The 16,585-nt window shown below is 45.9% G+C and overlaps 1 long non-coding RNA gene across 2 annotated transcripts in view; it reads left to right on the top strand.

Annotated features, from left to right (window-relative positions):
- The first annotated feature begins 1,019 nt into the window (after nucleotides 1-1,019).
- Nucleotides 1,020-16,585, top strand: part of LOC125413365 (uncharacterized) — a 39,509-nt gene continuing 23,943 nt past the window's right edge. The window contains exons 1-4 of one of the 2 annotated variants that reach the window (XR_007235941.3): nucleotides 1,020-2,528; nucleotides 2,792-3,035; nucleotides 3,509-3,579; nucleotides 5,575-5,729. This is a non-coding gene — a long non-coding RNA (uncharacterized LOC125413365). The remainder of the gene's footprint in view (nucleotides 2,529-2,791; nucleotides 3,036-3,508; nucleotides 3,580-5,574; nucleotides 5,730-16,585) is intronic. The other variant, XR_014997866.2, reaches the window with a different exon arrangement.

Below are 16,585 nucleotides of genomic sequence, written 5' to 3'. Positions count from 1 at the left end.
TGTTGCAGAGAAACTGATGATCAAGATACAGAAAACCTACTAGTTGTAACCCCCTATAAAATCAAAGGTAAATTACATACTTTCAACATACAGTGGTACAGAATATACATTACCATCCTACAAGGGAGGAAAAGGGGCATACTAAGAGAAAACTGGACCAAAGCAAGACTGAAACCCAGCAGGGCAAATTCCAAATGTTTTGTGGGTTTTTTGTTTGTTTGTTTGTTTTCTGTTTTTTGAGATAGGGTTTCTCTGGGTAGCCCTGATTGTCCTGGAACTCATTTTGTAGACCAGGCTGGCCTCAAACTCAGAGATCCACCTACCTCTGCCTCCTGAGTGGTGGGATTAAAGGTATGCACCACCACTTGGCTAGAATGAGGTTTTGAAACCTCAAAGTCTATCCTCAATGACATGCCCCTCAACAAGGCCACATCTAATCCTTCCCAAACAGTTCCGCTAATTGAGGATTAAGTATTCAAATATAGAACCTAAGAAGACCATTCTTATTCAGACCACAACCCACCTCAAAGCCTATCCCCAAAGAAATATTTCCTCCACTAAGATCACATCCAGTAAACCTCTTCCAAGCAGTGCCGCCAACTGGGAATAAGTTTTCAAATTCCAGAGCTTTTGGGCAATATTTACATTCAAACTACCACAAAAATCCAACGTACGTGTACTAAATGACCAGAGAAATCCCTGTCTCTGAGGGTATACTTGTCCAAGTTATATCTTGCCTTGCCAGACTCAGGTGCTACCATCTCATAAGACTTGGTTACATGGTCACCCAATTCTGTGATGGATTTCACCTACTCATTTAGGGGATGAGTCTCTATGATGTCACACAGTGGATGTTCCTTTTGTCAGCAGTCAGTTTGCAACCACAATGGTGGCAAGCTTCTCATATCCCCCCCCCCCCAATGTGGTGCACACTCCACTGCACACGGCAACTCTCCTGTGGGTCGTAGTCTGGTTTCTGGTTCTGTCATCTCACCAGTCTGAAGTATCTGCATGCTTCCTTTCCTTTAGACTGGTAAAATATTTGATAGGTAGGTGGTGGTGCCACACGCCTTTAATCCCAGCACTTGGGAGGCAGAGGCCAATCTCTGAGTCCAAGACCATCCTGGTCTACCAAGCAAATTCCAGGATGGCTAGGACTGTTAACACAGAGAAACCTGTGTCAAAACAAAACAAAACAAAACAAAACAACAAAAAAGAGAAGGAGAAGAAGAAGAGGAGGAAGAGGAGGAAGAAGAAGAAATATTCAAAAACTTCTCCGAAGCCACATTACTGGGATTCAAGCAATAAGCCCCAGAGACAGGAGGTGACTCCAGGTTGATATAGCAACTGATTGCAGCATCTCAGTACTGAGGGCAGTTCTGGTATGCCGGTGAAGAGGACTCTGTTGTCATGGTAACCGTTTGATGAACTGCGGCTAGTGTTGACAATTTGACAGGATCCAGATTCACCTGGGAGATGGGTGTGCCCGGGGGGGGGGGGGGGGGAGGTTTACCTTGATTACATTAATGGGCGGCGTGAATGGAGACTGCGAGGAGAAATGCAGCAACATGCATTGCTCTTTCCGAGCTGATGATGCAACACCTACCAGCTGCTTCAGGGACCCGATGCCTTGACTTCCCTGCCGTGATGGATGGCACCCTGAACTGTGAGCTACCATAAGCCCTCTCTCCCTCTCCCTCAGTTTGTTATTGTCAAAGTGTTTCTTTCTTTTTCGTTTTCTCTTTAATCACAGCAACAGGAAGAGAAACTAAGATGCGCGGCATGGTGCTGGGTGTTGCCGTGTTGGGGTAGTCCCAGGACGCTGGGAGGAGGTGGTGATGGTCTGCTGGTTCCGATCGGTCAGCTGGGATATGTATTTTCTGTTCAAGTGGTATTGAAACAGGATACCACAGGAAGTCCCTGTGAAGGTTTCTGAGACGGATGTCTTGTTATATAACCCAGGCTGGCCCTGAACCCAGCCTCTCAATTGCTGAAACTACTGGCCTGTGCCACTCCATGTGTAGCATTAGCCAGCCTGAAGCTGGCCAGGTAGACCAGGATGGCCTTAGACCATCTTCCCTCTTCCTTCTGAGTTTTGGGAATATGGTCTTGGCTCACCACTCTTAGTAGCACATCCTTCTTTTCCTCGCCCCCATCCCTGTTCCTCCTTGCATGCTTATGTGTGTGCATGTATGTGGAGGATACAAGTTAGTGCTAAGTATCTTCCTCAATTGCTCTCTGTTTACCAGTGAAGAATGATTTGGCAAACATCTTCAAAGTCATATTATTGGAATCCAGAAGTAAGAAACACACGCACACAGGGGGCGGGAGATGGATGGACATGGTGACTCTAGTCTGATTGGTAATTGATGGCAGCAGCTTCGTCTTGGGTTGGTCTTGGTCTGTCTGTCTTTCTCTCTCTCTCTTCCTCTCTCTGGCAGGATCTTTTAATGAACAAGAAGCTCTCCAATTCAGCTAGTAAGCTTGCCCCCATCTCTATCTCAGCAGCTTGAATGCTAGGATTGCAGGTAGGTCACCATGCCTGGAACCCCGTCCTCACACTCGGCCTTGTGTGCACTTCATCCATGTAACCGTGTCCTCAGCAGCCTCTGCGCGGACTTCTTATATTGATGCTGAGAAGTAAATTACACGAAGTAGTGTGTGTTCGCTTAGCAATGTTTTGTTTTTGTTTGGGGGGCTGTGGGAGGTCTGGGGACGGAGCAAGGTTATAGACAGCATGCTCTGCCATTGAGCTACATTCCCAAGCCACAAGGAAATACTTCTTCTGCAGCAAATAAAGTGATAGAATGTTCCATCCATAATTCTAAACCATCGGTGAATGGCGAGGAAGCAGAATGGGTGATTGTGGAGTGCTGTCAGAGTACAGCATGGCCTTTCCCATCTCAGTCAATGTGTTGGTGATGACCTGTGTGAGACACCCAACGAGAGCAGACTGGCTGGCATTTCTTCATGGAAGGAAACGATAGACCCTCACCTGAGACTCCAACAGTCCCTCCTGTACTCCCTGACCAGAGGTGGGTAATTTTTGTTTTGTTTTGAGACAGGGTTTCTCTGTGTAGCCCTGGCTGTCCTAGAACTTGTTTTATAGACCAGGCTGGCCTTGAACTCACAGAGATCTGCCTGCCACTGTATCTTAAGTGCTGGCACTAAATGCATGTGTCATCAGGCCCAGCATCTTGTGTAATTCTATCCCAGCTGGACATGGTCTCAGAAGATGCCAGAGAAGTTGGGAGAGATGGTTCAGCAATAGAAGGTGCTCGCCACCAAGGTTGATACCCGAGGCTTAGGTTTCTTTTTCCTCTATGTGGAGGAAGTAGAGAATGGCCTCATAAGTTATTTTTTGACCTCGATGATGGCTCCCCCCACACACATACACGTATGCCTGCCCATGAGCACTTAGATAAATGAATGTACTTTTTCCTATAAGAAGGTGCTGGAATACATTTGAGGTAGGATGTCAACTAAAGAGAGATTTCTGTCTGGGTAGGTTTTGAAAGGTCACGTCTTTCATGCTGGACCAGGACTTTGCAGCAATTCAGCTCACCCACACTCCTTCGAGTAAGTTCTCACCCATGCTTCTGTAAGTCAACTCCATAAATCCGCTGGCTCACCAAACTCTACTTACATGGAGTCGCTGCTTTGAGCTGTCCTTGGCGCCTGTGTAGAGTGAGTAGATGTCTGCTCACTGCTCCATAAAAAAAGTTTTCTAAATAGTGGTTTATTAAGACACGTATGTGTATAGCTCACATCCCCCTCAGAGGCTTAGACCATATGTCATTAGGAAAGCATTTTAATGATGATAACAATCTATTCACATTTCAAGGATATTTCCTTTTTAAAAAATTTTTTTTTCCCGATGAATTGGCAGCGATATGCCAGATTTATCATCGATTCATCATATAGATTCATCATGACTATCGATGACATGTCAGTCGCAGGCGGGATTCTAACCCGCGACCCTTGCCACCGGCACACAGCGTTAGGTGCTCCTACCACTCTGAGCCACTGCTCGAGCTGGTTTTAAAAAAATTTTTTAAGATTTATTTATTTATTATGTATACAGTGTTCTGACTGTATATATGTTGGCAAGCCAGAAGAGGGCATAGATGGTTGTGAGTCACCATGTGGTTGCTGGGAATTGAACTCAGGACCTTTGGAAGAGCAGTCAGTGCTCTTACCTCTGAGCCACCATCTCTGCAGCCCTCAAGGATATTTTTAAAAAATATTTATTTGTTTGTTTATTATGTATACAGTATTCTTTCTTCAGTCCAGAAGAGGGCACCAGGCCTCATTACAGATGGTTGTGAGCCACTGTATGGTTGCTGGGAATTGAAGTCAGGACCTTTGGAAGAGCAGGCAATGCTCTTAACCGCTGAGCCATCTCTCCAGCCCCCAAGGATATTTCTTTGTAATTAAATACAATGCAATTCATGATGTCCACATAAATATTTGTTTGTTTTGGGGGCAAAGTGTTACTGTGGAGCCCTGACTGGCCTGAGCTGCAAATGTAGACCAAGGTAGTCTTGAACTCACAGAGATCTGCCCTCCTTTGCCTCCCATGTACTGAAATCAAAGGTACATGCCACAAAGCCCAACACATTTAACATGGTTTGTTGGGCTAGGTGGTTCACACCTACAACCCCAGCATTTTAGAGGTGTGGGCAGGAGTATCAGACATTGAAAACCATCTTTGGCTGGGTCAGGGAGATGGTGACTCAGTGGGTAAAGCCAAGTGCCACCAAGTCTAACAACCTGAATTCGCCCCCCAGAATTTATTGGGTGAAAGGAGAGGCCTTCCATCTTTCAGAAAAGGAAGATCATCTTTGTCTACATAGCAAGTTCAAAGTCAGCCTGAGCTACAGAGTAAGAATCAGAGCAAAAAGCAGGCATAGTGACATTGCCATTAATCACAACACTGGGAAGGCAGATGCAGGTAGATCTTGGTGACTTTGAGGCCAACCTGATCTACAGAGTTCCAGGACAGTCAGAGCTACATAGGGAGATCCTTTCTCAAAACAAAACAAAACAAAACAAAACAGAAAATAAAATGAATAAAAACAAAAATAATAGCAAAGTATTTGTAAGAATGAGGACTGATATATGCCTACTGTGGAGGCTGAAGCAAGGGAAAAATAGGTTCAAAGCTAACCTCAGCTGAATATAAAGCAAATAATGCTTAGAGGGGGAGGATATGAAACACTTGCCCAGCATGTGCAAGGCCTAAGATTCAACCCCAGAACCACATGTACACACAAAAACTGAAGGCTTTTCTTTTTTCCTTTTTTAAAAAAAATTAATTTGTTTTTTGAGACATGGTTTCTCTATGTGTAGCTTTGTCGCCTGTCCTGAAACTCACTGTACAGACCAGGCTGACCTCAGACTCATAGAGATCCGCCTGCCTCTGCCTCCCAAGTGCTGGGATTAAAGGCGTGCACTACCACCACCAGGCTCCTGAAGGGTTTTCTAATCAAAATCATACATCAACAGGAGTAGATGAAAGCTATTGACGACAGAATGGCTAATTACATGATAGCATTTCTCCTACCTCCACAGAATGCTAAGCAGCCATTGCAGAAGAGACTCAGAAAGACAATGTTGCAACACAAATTGCTACACCTAGGATGCTATGTGAAAGAGCAGAACTGAAGATTCCAGACTGTCCCGTGATTGTTCCACACATGCCTGGTCCCCAGGAGATAAGAGATGAGGTCACTATTTTTAGTTGTGTGTGTGTGTATGTGTGTGTGTGTGTGTGTTTGTACATATATGTATTTGACTTCTTACTTTTGGTTTTCTGAAAGAGGGTCTTATATACCCTAGGTTGGTCTTGAATTACTAACTGTCTTAGTTATAGTTTCTATTGCTGTGAAGAAAAACCATGATTATGGTCTCTTTTGAGGGGGCATCTAGAGACAAGATTTCTTTTTTAAAATTGATTTTATTGAGCTATACATTTTCCTCTGCTCCTTTCCCTGCCTCTCCCCTCTCCTTCATCCCTCTTCAAGCCCATGCTCCCAATTTACTCAGGAGATCCTGCTAGAGTCAAGATTTCTTTCTTTCTTTCTTTCTTTCTTTCTTTCTTTCTTTCTTTCTTTCTTTCTTTCTTTTTAAACTTTATTTAGTATACAGTGTTCTGCTTACATGTGTGCCTGCATGCCAGAAAAGGGCGCCAGATCTCATTACGGATGGTTGTGAGCCACAATGTGGGTGCTTGGAATTGAACTCAGGACCTCTGGAAGAGCAGTCAGTGCTCTTAACCACTGAGCCATCTCTCCAGCCTAGAGACAAGATTTCTATGTGTAACAGCCCTAGCTGTCCTGAAACTTGCTCTGTAGATCAGACTGACCTTGAGCTCACAGAGATCTGCCTGGCACTGCCTCCCAAGTGCTGGGATTAAAGGCATGAGCCACCATTGCCCAGTGACCATGGCCACTCTTATAAAGGAAAACATTTAATTGGGGTGGTTTACAGTTTAGAGGTTTAGTTTATTACCATTACAGTGGGGAGCATGGCAGCGTACAGGCAGACATGGTTCTGGAGAAGGAGCTGCTACATGTTGATATACAGGTAACAGAAAGTAGATTATCACACTGGGCGGTGTCTTTAGTATAGGAGACCTCGAAGTTTACCCCACAGTGACACACGTCCTCCAACAAGGCCACACCTACTATACCTCCTAATAGTGCCACTACTCCCTGTGAGATTATAGGGACCAAGTACATTCAAACTACCACACAGACCATCCCGCCTCTGTCAGCTGAGTGCTAGCATTGTAAGTATACACCAAACTTGACTCTAATATGTGTGTGTGTGTTTAATTAAAATTTTAAATCAAGTCAGGTGGTGATGGCTCACACCTTTAAGCTCAGCACTTGGGAAGCAGAGGCAGGTGGATCTCTGTGAGCTCGAAGTCAGCCTGGTCTACAGAGAGAGTTCCAGGACAGGCTCCAAAGCTACAGAAAAACCCTGTCTCGAAAAACAAAAACAACAACAAAAAAACAAACACAAATTTAAATCAGATGTATTCATTTCATGTGTGTTTTTTGTCTGCATGTCTGTCTGTCTGTCTGTGTACCACATGCATGCATTGTTCTTAATGAGGGTGCTGGAATCTGAACTAGGATTTTTTTTCTGGCTTTCCCAGACAAGACAGGGCTTCTTTGTGTAACAGCCCTGACTGTCCTGGAACTTGTTTTGTATACTAGGGTGGCCTCAAACACATAGAGATCCACCTGCCTCTGCCTCCTGAGTGCTGGGATTAAAAGTGTGAGCCACTACTGCCCTGCGAACTATGGTCTTTCGCTAGCGTAGAAAGTGCTTGTAACCACTGACCCAACTCTTCAGCCCCTATCTAAGTTTTATTTAAAAACTCGGGAGCTGGAGAGATGTCTCAGTGTTTAAGAACACTGCTCTTTCAGAGGACCAAGGTATAATTCCCAGCACCCACATGGTGGCTCACAACCATCTGTAATAGGATCTGATGCCCTCTTCTGGCCTGCAGAGCACTCCAAATGAAGTTGAGTACTGTTCTTTCGAGGTCTTTTAATAATTTAAAAACAAACAAACAAAAAAAGAAATGATCTAAATATCATTAATACAGTATTTGTTTCAAAAATCTGGACAAAGAATGCCTTGTGTCTTTGGAGAAGGGCAGAGGCTGGTACAGAGCTCAGTGGTGAGCAGTTTCTTTGGTAATGGAGCTATAGGTTCAGTCCACAATGCCCCCAAAAGAAATAAAAATGATAAGACAGTCAAAATTTTAGGTGACACACACAAGCTTGCAAATCCAGCACTCAGGAAGTAGAGGCAGCAGGATCAGTAATTCAAGGTTATCTCTAGATACTTATTGAATTCAGGCCAGCCTGAGATGTGTGAAACCCTGCCTCCAAAAAACAACAAAGAAAACCTGTCTTGGTAGCACCTTCCTGTTCTCCCAGCACTGGACACTGAGGTAGGATTATCCCAAGATGGGGGCCAGCTTCATCTGTACAGTGATTTCTAGGCTAGCTGGGGCTACACAGCAAGACTCCCAAACACAAGGGACCAGAAACCTGTCTTAGTTGGCTCAGTCACTTGACTCCAATGGAAGCCGTCCAAATTCAATCCCTGAGAGCTGCATGGTGGAAGGTGAGAGCTGGCTAATACAGGCTGTCCTCTGGCCTGCACACAGAAACCACACACAAAATAAAATACATAAACCTAATAAAATCTCAACACTTGAAGTGATGGTTCAGGCCATTATACCATGGTACTTGGGAGGTAAAAGCAGTAAAATAAAAAGCTCCAGGTCATCTTTGGTGATATATAGGGGGTCAAGGCTAGCCTGTGTTGCAGGGGGCCACTTGTTTGTTTGTCCCGACTGCCTAGAACTGAAATAACCACATGGAAACTATATTCATTAAATCACTGCTTAGCTCATTAGCTCTAACTTCTTGTTGGCTAGCTCTTACATCTTAATTTAATTTATCTCTATTAATCTGTGTATCACCACGAGGTTGTGACCAACCAGTATAATTTCAGCACATCTACCTCTGTAGCACACCTACCTCCGACTACGGATCCATGGCGTCTCTCTGACTCTTTTCTCCTCCCAGCATTCAGTTCTGTCTTCCCCGCCTACCTAAGTTCTGCCCCATCAACAGGCCAAGGCAGTTTCTCTATTCATTAACCAATGAAAGCAACGCATAGACAGAAGGACCCCCCCCCCACACACACACACCAAGCCTGGGCTAGGTGAAAGCCTGTTGAAAAACAAAAAAAGTTGAACCAGGTGGTGGTGGTGCACGCCTTTAATCCAAGCACTCGGGAGACAGAGACAGGTGGATCTCTGTGAGCTCGAGCTGCGGTCTACAAGAGCTAGTTCCAGGACAGCTAAGACTGTTAAAAAGAAAAATTTTGTCTTAAAAAACAAAACAAAATGTTGGGCACAATAGTATACTGTCTTAATTACTATTGCTACGATAAAACACCATGACCAAAAACAGCTTGGGGAGGAAAGGGTTTATTTGGCTTATACTTCAGTATTGTAGTACATCATTAAAGGCAATTAAGGACAGGAACTCAAACAGGGCAGGAACCTGGAAGCAGAAGCTGATGTAGAGGTCGTGGAGGAGTTTGCTGACTTGCTTCTCCTGCTTTCCTATATACTACCTGCTCAGGGATGGACCCACCCCACCCCACCCCACCCCATCCCCACTCCTACCCCCACCCACAGTGGGCTGGGTCATCCCCAATCAATCACTAATTAAGAAAATGTCCTATATGTTTGCCCACAGCCCAGTCTTAGGCATTTTTCAACTGAGGCTCCTTGCTCTCTGATGACTCTAACTTAGATCAAGTTGACATAAAATTAGCCAGCACATATAGCAAGGCCTCGCCTCACTGACTGCTTTTCCAGAGGACCAGGGTTCATTCCCTGCACCCACATGGCAGCTCACAATTATCTGTAACTCCAGTTCCAGGGGATCTGACACCCTCACACAGACATACATGTAGGCAAAATATCAATGCACATAAGACAAAAATTAATTATTAAAAAAGTTTTGTTTTTGTTTTTACAAAGGGGCTGGAGAGATGGCGCTGTACTTAAAAGTACTTATGGCTCTCCCAGAGGACCTAGTTCTGTTCACAACACCCACATGACAATTCACAACTGTCTTAGTTGGAGTTTTTATTGCTGTGAAGAGATGCCATGACCATGGCAACTCTTATAAGGAAAACATTCAGTTGCGGAGGCTTGCTTACAGTTCAGAGGTTCAGTCCATTATCATCATGGTGGGTGTAATGGTCTGTTCTGTCCCTTTTAGAGACAAGCCCCACCCTCTCCCTCTCCTGTCCTGAGGCAAGAAGATCTTCCTTCTGCTTACAGCCCGAGTCCTTCCTTTTCCATCTCTTTCCCGAAGAGGCAGCTTCTGCCTCTCTCCCTTCTCCCCTTCCTCCCTCTTCTCTCTCTCTCTCTCTCTCTCTCTCTCTCTCTCTCTCTGCCTCTCTTTCTCTGCTCTTCTCCCTTCTCCCCTCCCTCTTTCCCCTTCATAACCCACTAAATAAATACCCACTTCTCTGCATGGCACATTTCTGTCTCTCACTCACTGAGAGGCTCTCACCCACTGCATGGCTCCCTGCCTGGGACCTGGCTGCCTTCGTGGCCCACCATGGCTTCATGCCCTCCACCCACTCTGCCACTCCTCAGGGACCTGAATTGTTTTATTTTTACCCTAACAGTGGGGAGTATGGCAGAGTGCAGGCAGATGTGGTGCTGCAGGAATCCCTGAGAGTAGGAAGTAGGCTGACACGTGTGACAGTATCCTGAGCATAGGAAACCTCAAAGCCCACCCCCATAGTAACACACTTCCTCCAACAAGGCCATACTCACTCCAAAAGAGTCAAACCTCCTAATAGTGCCCTTTCTTATGAGATTATGGGGCCAATTACATTCAAACTACCACAACAAGCATCTGTGACTCCATTTTCAGGTGATCCTATGCTCTTTTCTGGCCTCCATGAGCACCAGGCACTCGCAAAGCACACAGACTTACATAACGGCAAAACACTAGTACACACACGCGCGCACACACACACACAAAATCTATGAAAATATCCTATTTTTATGTAAAATCAATTTTTAATTATTTTATTTGTATGTGTTTGAGAGTTTTACCTGTACTCTGTGAAGTACATGTGTGTCTGGTCATAGGCTGGAAGAGGACACAGATGGGGGTTATCGATGGTTTCCTTGTGGGTGCTGGGAACTGAACCCAGGTTCTCTGTAAGACCAGCCTCTGCTGCTCTTAAACACTGTGCCTTCTCTCCACCCTCTGACCAACACCCTTCATGGAGACATACGTGTATATATACACACTGTATAAATAAATACAATGTAGTACAACTTAAATTTTTTTAATTTTACACCTCGGTCCCAACTCATACCAGAACTCTTATGAGTAGCTAACAGGCAAAAACAAGATGAAGCTCAGAAAACCTGCTCCACAGTCGTGTGTACCACAGGCCATGTGACCTGGGGCTGGCAGTGGGGAAGGAGGGACTGGACACTCAGGTATTTAAAGTCCAGAATACGTGTGACGCTGGAGAACCTCACCTCACCAGGCTCTATAATGATTGACAACCTCCCCTCTGCTTCCTATTCGGGGGAAAGTGAAATGACCAGAAATAGGAAGGCCTTAGCAAGCATTCAACAATCTACTAAGGAGAGCAGCAAGCCCTAGTCTGAAACCTGACAGCTATTAAGTAAGTCTGTATAGACAGAGTTTCCTAAAACTGAAAGTGCAAAATATGATACAAAGGACAGCGAACAACCAAACTAGATGAAAAGATGTGGGGAGGGCTCTTCAAAAAAAAGATTTTTTTTTTTTAAATTTTAGAGGAAAATGGAAAGCCTATAATTCTAGCACTAGAGATGCTGATGAGAAAGGAGCATTTGAGTTGGGAACCAGCCTGGGCTACAAAGCTAAGCCAAGTCATTCAAGCATCCTAAGACCAGACCTTGAATTTGCGCCTTTCTTTTCTTTTCTTTCTTTCTTTTTTTTTTTTTTTTTTGAGCTCAGGCTGTCCTCAACTCCCCTTTAGCTGAGGGTGACCTTAAACTTCTGATCCTCCTGCCTCAGCCTCTCAAGAGCTGGGATCACAGGCACGCACAGCCTGAGTGCAGACCTCTCTACCTTTGTTTTCCACCCTCTCTGCTTTGTTTGTCTTTTTGAATCTACTGACAAAAGCCCAATCATTGACACTATAAATATTCTTCTCCTTCCATTTTCCCTATTAAATGAAACAAACACACAAACGCCATTACCAGCAGCAGAACCAAAGTAAATGACCTGGAAACCACTGATAAAAGAAAAATCCAGCCTCCTCCTGGCGTCCTAAAGGGAATATACCCTCAGGCTACAGTTTCCCTAGCTGCTGAAGACTGCTAGCCGTGAGTGGCCAGTTTGCTGTCTCGGGCTCGGGGCTCCCAGCTCAGAGCATGTGTTTGGAGCATTAGTGGGCTCTGTCCGGATTAGTTGCTTCCGGTTCACACGAGCTCTCTCAGGAGGGCACGAGGCAGATGGACATAGGAGAGGGCTTACTGGCCTCCCTGACCCCGTAGTTTGTGGAGTGACTCTATCGCAGCCACCCCGCGCCATCGTCTAGCCTAGCCCTAGCATTCTGTTGCTCTACAAAGACCGGGTTGTTAAAGAAAGCATTTTCACGGCAAAGATTCAAAGCCAAAAGCAAAACCACCCCTGGCTTGACCGCAAAGAGTAATGTTGGCAGGGGCAGGAGGCGGGGTCCAGAGCCTTTGCTGGTTCCCCACCCCCACCCCAAGAAGCAATGCAGAGCACGCTGAGCTGATTTGCTGCTGTCACTGGTGATTTATGACCCAGCTGTTGGCCTTGGGTCACAGCTGCTCAAGGTTAAGCCCGTCCTGTGTGAGGGACTTGACGGGGACTGACCCCTGTGTCATTGCTCCCTCTTGGTGTGACGGGGGCAATCACGGTGCCAGTGCCATCTTAAGAAATTTAGTTTACCTCTCCCCGCCCCCAAAGATCTAAAGCTCTGCCCTGCACTCTATCTGAATTCCCCTGATGATCCGCTGGCGGGTGGTATCAGGCTGTAATTGCTGAGGGTCACGGTGGTCCAGCAGGGTTGGAACGTGTGGGTTGTAAAGCGGCTCCCTAAAGTGGAAATGCCGCTACGTGGCCTGAAATCCCAGGACTGGAAAAGCAGAGGCAGGAAGATCAGGAGTTCAAGGCCTAGGCTGTGTAGGAGACCCCATCCAGAAACAAAACAAAACGTGAAAAACCTGTTCCCTCTCTCCACGCCCTATGGTATTACTTGATAGTCATTCAAAAAGAGATAGGCAGAGGAGCATCTGAGGGAGGCCTGAGACAGATAGGAAGGTACCACCCAACCCCCCCCCCCCCCCCATACACACATTTGGTCTCACGTGGTGCAGGCCGGGTTGGGCCACAAATTCACTATGTTAATGACGACCTTGGACCTCTGATCCTCCTGTCTCCACTTTCCAAGTGCTGGGATGACAGACAAATGCTACACAGTTTCATGGGGTGCTGAGGATCAAACCCAGGACTTCGTGCATGCTAGCACAGCACTCTCCCAACTGAGCCACACTTCTAGCCCAGGAGTATCTCACTGTGGGCCATTGGGTGCTCCGGATCCTGTCTGAAGACTTCCCAGGCAGTTTCTCTTCTAAGTCTTGTCAATAAGCCTGTGGAGAGGTGGAAGAGATTTTACTAATAGTCCTTTTCTCCAAAGAAAGAAGATTTACTTACTTAATGTGCATTGGTATTTTGCCTATACGTCTGTCTGTATAAGGATGTCGGAGCCCTCAGGAACTGGAGTTACAGTGGTGAGCTGCTATGTGGGTGCTGGGAATTGAACCTGGCTCCTTTGAAAGAGTAGCGGAGCCAGGGCTCTTAACTGCTGAGCCATCTCTCCAATCCCTGCTAAAATCCCTTGAAATCCTTTAAGCAGAAGCAAAGAGAAATTATACAAACTGACCAAGTACCACGGCTAGTTCTCTGTCTGGGTAGCCAGAGACTATTAACAATTACCGTGCCTGCTCTAGGCTGCTGGCATGGGCTGCAGTACGGCTCTCTCAGAGCCATCAGGACTGGTCCTGTTGAGGCACAGATGAATCAACGCAGGGCCGTTCCTATGGCCACTGAGGCCATCCAGCAGCAGAGCTGAGGCTGTCCCTGGTGTGGGTGACAGCAGGTAATTCTCTTTTTCTGAGCTTTAGCTTACCTTTCTGTGAGAGGGACCCAACTGTTCATTTTCTGTCAAGGGTGCCGGCCAGCCTGAGATGAACCCTGTGTCACCCTAATAGCCCCGGCTTGCTCAATTCCCTTAGCACCGGTGGTGTGTTCTTCCCTGCTGTCTCTCGGGTCCAGCTTGTCTGCCTTAACTCTATTTATTTAATTTGCAGGGTGGGAACGCACGCACATGCTCTTCTGCGTGTGTTGTGGTGCATGTGTGAATGACAGAGACAGTTGCCGGTTACTGTGTGGGTCCCAGGGATTGAACTCAAGTCATCAGGTTTGGTAGCAAGCTTCTTTACCCGCTGAGCCCTTGCCAGACCCAAATCGAGAGTTTCCAGGATTCTCAGATATCTTGACTGACCCTGTGAGGCTTCCTAAAGTCCTTCCTCTGTTTCTCTCTAGTGTGGAAGGTCCCCAGGACTTGATCCTGAACATTTGTACCTATGTGTCCTTCAATGTCATTTTACTCATTCCTGTCTGTGGCCCAATAGCTTTCAAGTCATTTCTCCAGTTCCAGTCTCTTCTCTAAGAGCTTACAGTCAGCTATCCCTTTCACATTCTTTAGATGCTTCACACTGTGAAATCCATCCACTTGGTACCAACAGTTTCAGCGGTTTCCAGCTTAGCCACATACTTGCATGAACTTCTTTTCTGAGACAGGGTCTCACCCAGTCCATCCAGGCTGACCACCCACTATGTAGCACCAACTGACCACCATTAATTTAAAAACATTTTCTTAGCCTGAGGAGGTGGCACATGTCTTTAATTCCAGCACTCGGGCACGAGGCAGAGACAGGCGAATTTCTGAGTTTGAGGCGAGCCTGGTCTACAGAGATAGTTCCAAGACAGCCAGGGCTCCACAGAGAAACTCTGTCTCGAATGACAAAACAAACGAAAACCACATCCTGGTTTCTTTCTAAGAAACTGGAGAGTTTGAAGGACAGCTTAAGTATTTCTTGTCTTCTTTTTACTTTGTAATTATTAGCAATCATTCCCCATCACCCCCAATTTCAGCACGACTTTACAATCCTTTATCGGCTTTCTACTTATATAGATTATTCTATTCTGGACATGCTGTATGAATAAGATTATCCGCCGTGAATTCTTTATATGAATGTCTCCCCTCCTTTCCCCTTCTCTCCCCTCACTCTTTTTGATACAGGGTTTTATGTAACCAAGGTTGACCTGAAACTCAGTATATAGTCCAGTGTGACCTTGAACTTTTGACCCTCTTGCCCTTACCTACCTGCCAAGCAGGTAGATGATGGGCATGAGCCACCACTCCCATTGGAGCTCAACTATAGTCATCTGTAGCCTGGAAAGGGCATGAACTCATCACCTTCTTGCCTCAGCATGTCCGGTGGCTTTGCTTACAAACCTGCACCACCAGGTCCAGTTTTACTTATCCTGCTTTATTTAGTCAAGGTAGGGGCTCACTATGTAGCTCTGGCTGTCCTGGAACTCACTATGTAGACCAGGCTGGCCTCGAACTCACAAAGATCTGCCTGCCTCTGCCTCCTGAATGTATACCTCTGACACTTATTGTCTCATTTTTAAGAAGATTTACTTCAGTTATTTGGTTGGGTGGGGGTGGGTGCCTTTGGAAGCCCACAGGGACTAGAGAAGTTCATCAGGTCACCTGGAGCTGGAGATACAGGCAGTTTTGAGCTCCCCAGTGAGGGTGCTGGGAACCAAATTTGGGTCGGCTGCAAAAGCAGCAAGTGCTCTTAACCAATTAGCCTTCTCTCCAGTCCTGTTTAGTTTTTGCTGTTGCTTGTTTGTTTGTTGAGGCAAGATCTCACTATGTAGCTCTGATTGGGTTGGAACTCATTATGTAGACCTGGCTGGTTTTAAACTTACAGCGATTCACCTGCTTTTCAGGTGCTGATATTACAGGTGTGTGCCACCAGCCTGGCCCCTGTTTAGATGTATTTTATTTTATGTACATGAGTGTGTGTTTTGCTTTTATACATGTCTATGCACTATTTGCAAGCCTTGTATCCTTGGAGTCCAGAAGAAGGCATTCAGGCCCTAGAGCTAGAGTTACAGACAGTTGTCAGTTGCCACGTGGGTTCTGAGAATCAAACCAGGGTCCTCTGGAAGAGCAGCCAGTGCTCTTGATGGCCAACCCCCATATACAGTCTTTTGATGAAAGGTTTAATTCTGTAGTTCTGCTCTGTCCTGTCTCCTTCCAGTGAGGGGGTGGAGGTATGGGCCACCATCACCAGTTTTGGTTTGTTTTTTTTTCTGGTTTTTCAAGGCAGACCCTGGAACTAGCTCTTGTAGACCAGGCTGGCCTTGAACTCACAGAGATCCACCTGCCTAGGCCTCCCTGGGTGTTAAAGGTATGTACCACTGTGCTCAGTTTTTATTTCTTGGTTTTGAGACAGGACCTTATGTTGCCCCAGCTGGCCTCAAACTCACTAGTTAGCAAATCGTGACCATTAACTCCTGATCCCCAGCCTCTGCTAGGATTCTAGGCACCTGCTTCTGTGTTCAGCTCTGTTTTGTTTATTTATTTAATTGTGTGTGTGTGTGTGTGTGTGTGTGTGTGTGTGTGTGTGTGTAGGGAATGTTGCTTACCTGAATATGCTCGTGTAGAGGCAAGAGGTAGACTTAAGGTTTTTTTCTGTCATTCTCTATTTGCTGAGACAGCGTTTCTCAATGAATCTGGAGGTTGCCATTTCAGCTACACTGACAGCCCCAGAATGGGCCTGTCTTTGTGCCCCAGTATTGGAATTATGGGCCTGCTGCCTTGCCTGGCTTTTCTATGGGTGCTGGGGATC

Source organism: Myodes glareolus, chromosome 19 (assembly GCF_982192425.1).
Source record: "Myodes glareolus chromosome 19, mMyoGla1.1, whole genome shotgun sequence".
Lineage (NCBI taxonomy): Eukaryota > Metazoa > Chordata > Mammalia > Rodentia > Cricetidae > Myodes > Myodes glareolus.
The sequence above is the reverse complement of the archived record's forward strand: the minus strand, read 5'-3'. Positions and strand labels throughout refer to the sequence as shown.